Below are 3,571 nucleotides of genomic sequence, written 5' to 3'. Positions count from 1 at the left end.
GGTGTCAAGTATCAGAGGGGTAGTCGTGTTAGTCTGGATCTGTAAAAGCAGCAAAGAATCCTGTGGCACCTTATAGACTAACAGACGTTTTGGAACATGAGCTTTCATGGGTGAATACCCACTTCTTCAGATGCATGTGGTGGAAATTTCCAGGGGCGGTATATATCAGTTCTTGTATTAAAATCTCTGATCTGAGTCCATGACACATGGACTGGAGACCTCCAGAACTCAACTAATATGTATTTGAGAGGTTTCTGGGGTTTAATGTCTGAGAAAGAAATCAGACACAGAGAGAAAGTCAGTTTGATATTTTTTATCGTATTTATTAATGGAGGCAGAGAATGGAATATTGTGATTCTATGAAACTGCATTTCCATAATATGCTCCACAATGAGACAGATTTTTATCACTATTTCATCACCTAAAGGGTTTTCCTGGAGCACCTAACACGCACTGAAATCAATGTGTAGGTGCTTTTGAAAATCCCACTGAGTATCTAAATACTTTTAAAATTCTAACCCAACATGATAGCCCAGCTAGTGTGACTGGTATATTCCATGGGGCCTGATCCTCAGCTACTGTAAATCACCATAGCCCCACTGCAGTTAATGCAACACATTCCCACCTGGTGTAAATCATTGCAGTTCTATTCAAGTGAATGGACCATAGTACAAATCCATGTCTCATGAAGTTCATAGTTTTGCAACTATTCATACCACCTGTGCACCTGGCTTAAAAGAAACAAGGCAGGCGATAATCAGGTTCACACTTGGAAAAATTAACTTTTTGTGGTGAATGGAAAGATTCTCTTCATGGCCACTTTGACCTCCTTATTGCGCAGACTGTAGATCACAGGGTTCAGGGTGGGAGTGACTAGGGTGTACATTATGGCCACCTTCTTGTTTTTATCCAATGAGTTACTGGAGGTCGGCTGGATGTAGATGTAGATTATGGTGGAGTAGTACAAGATGACCACAACCAGGTGGGAGGAGCAGGTGGAGAAGGCTCTCTGCTTCCCTTTGGAGCTCTGGATTTTCAGGATGGTGATGATAATGAAGCTATAGGACGCGGTAGTCAGAAGAAAGTTCCCCATGGCCAGGAAGATGTCAGCCATGAACATCATGATTTCGTTGACATAGGTGGAGCTGCATGACAGTGCCAGTATTGTTGGGAAATCACAGAAGAAATGCTGGATGAGGCTGGGCCCCCAAAAATCCAGGCATAGCACAAACAATATGTTAACAAATGAATTGATGGTACCCACAGCCCAGGCACTGACTGCTAAATGGATACAAATTTCCTTTCTCATGAGTTTTACATAATGCAAAGGTTGGCAAATGGCTACATATCGGTCATATGAAATGACAGTGAGCAGTAGAAGCTCTGTCCCCAGTGATGATGTAAAGACAAAGAGCTGGGTGATGCAGCCTCCAAAGGAGATGGTTTTCTTCTCCTGCATCAGGTTTTACAGCATTTTAGGTACAACCAAGGAAGTGCACAAAATAACAATCAGGGCTAAATTGGCGATGAAGAAGTACATGGGAGTGTGGAGAGGTGGGTGGATGACAATAACCACAATGATCAGGGAATTGCTCATGATGACAGCTATATAAAGGCACAGGAATAGCCCAAAGAACAGCCCCTGGTGGTAAGGATGGCCAAGAGCCCCTGCATGATGAACTCGGTCACTCTGATGTGGTTACTATGTTCCATTTTTTGAGCGTTCCTTCCATAGCAACAAATTTTTGGTCAGGTATTGCATCAAAAACTACAGCAATATGAAAACAAAACAAAACAAAAAAGAAACGAGGAGTCCTTGTGGCACCTTAGAGACTAACAAATTTATTTGGGCATAAGCTTTCGTGGGCTATAACGCAATTCTGGATATAGGATGGTTTCAGTATATATCACATATACAATATAGAAAAAATACAAAAAAAACTATAAATTTGTTAGACTCTAAGGTGCCACAAGTACTCCTCATTGTTTTTGCTTATATAAACTAACATGGCTACCCCTATGAAACCTACAGCAATATGTCAACTGAAGCATTGAAAGGGACCGATGGGATGTGTGTGTGTGTATTGGATAGATAGATAGATACATAGATAGATAGATAGATTAGATGGGTTGTATGAGGATAGATAGATAGATCTCTTGTCATACTGTAAACACTTAACAGAGCATATAAACTAACTAAACTACATTAAAATATATTAGCACAATAATCTGTCTCAGCTACTGAATCCATATTCTCCCAATATTTGTGTGGAGAAGTGAAAACATAACACACTTGATGTGCTCAAATACACGTGCATGAAGTCATTTGGGCTGTTTACAAAAACTGCTTGTGATAGGAGTTCACAATATGATCTTAAACATAATTCATACGCCAATAGCCTTATTAATAACCAAGATTCCACTTTGCAAACTAATTTCACAAATTATATCTGTTACAATATAGATTGGCTTCAGTTCATATCACACATACAATATTTAAAAAGTAAAAAAAAATACATAATATATATGTTTATATGAAATTCTGATGCATAAAAGTAAGGACTTGATTTCACTTTAACTCATGCTAATGTAAATTAGGCTTAATTCCAGTGCCATCAGTTGGAATTATTCTCCATTTACTGGAATTACATTGGTATAAAACTTGTATAAAGGAGTGGGGACTAGTGCTCTCCCACATATATGTGGGTTTGTGTGTGTTGCTTTATTATTAGGAATAGTATTTGCATGATTGACAAGTCCTCCCTACTACATCACTCTTAGGTCTCCATTTACTGTGCTGAAATGTTTCTAGTCTTATTACTAGTTTATTGCTTCTGCTGCTTTTCCTCTCACTCCTCCTGGCGTAAATCAGGAGCCAATGAAGTCAATGAAGTTACTGAATTATAAAAATGATGAAAACTAGAACAGCCTCAGGGCCAACAAAACTAACGAATCATGAGATCATATTACAGTCATTTTGCATCATAGAATCATAGAACCGTAGGGCTAGAAGGGTAATTTAGTCTCTGTCCAGGCAAGATGCAGGATTTGTTGTGTCTAAACCATCCAAGACAGATGGCTCCAGCCTCTTTTTGATAATCTCCAGTGTAAGTGCTTCCATGACCTCTAGGTATATGAGAGTTTTTGTTTGTTTGTTTGTTTTGTTTTTAAAGTCACCCATTGTGTTACTTTTCAAATTCAATTCCATATTTTTGAGGACACAGACTATAAGAAGTCAATCGTCCACACCTCAGATCAGTGTCTTAATATTATATCTCCATTAAGTTAATCTCATTACAATTAAATACAGAGGAGCTTTCCTGATATATGGGAATTTACATCAGATTTCTATTGGTCAAACTGAAATCAACATTTGGTCCTATATTCATAAACAAATGGTGGAAATGTGTATTTCTGCAAAGAACTTTTAGCCAAATAATAAAAAAAATACACAGAAATTACATATAGCTCAATTTTCCAATGAGTGTAAATGAATTAATCATTCAACTCACTGAATTTCACAAGGTCTCATAGAAAATTTGAAATGCTAGCCTAAAAACGTCAGAAAGCT

The 3,571-nt window shown here is 38.1% G+C and overlaps 1 pseudogene; it reads right to left on the bottom strand.

Moving 5' to 3' along the window:
* Positions 1-778: 778 nt before the first annotated feature.
* Positions 779-1,713, bottom strand: LOC127031224 (olfactory receptor 13A1-like; annotated as a pseudogene).
* Positions 1,714-3,571: the final 1,858 nt, after the last annotated feature.

This window comes from Gopherus flavomarginatus, chromosome 11 (genome assembly GCF_025201925.1).
Source record: "Gopherus flavomarginatus isolate rGopFla2 chromosome 11, rGopFla2.mat.asm, whole genome shotgun sequence".
NCBI lineage: Eukaryota > Metazoa > Chordata > Testudines > Testudinidae > Gopherus > Gopherus flavomarginatus.
Note: the sequence above shows the minus strand (reverse complement) of the source record. Positions and strands in the feature narration are given on the sequence as shown.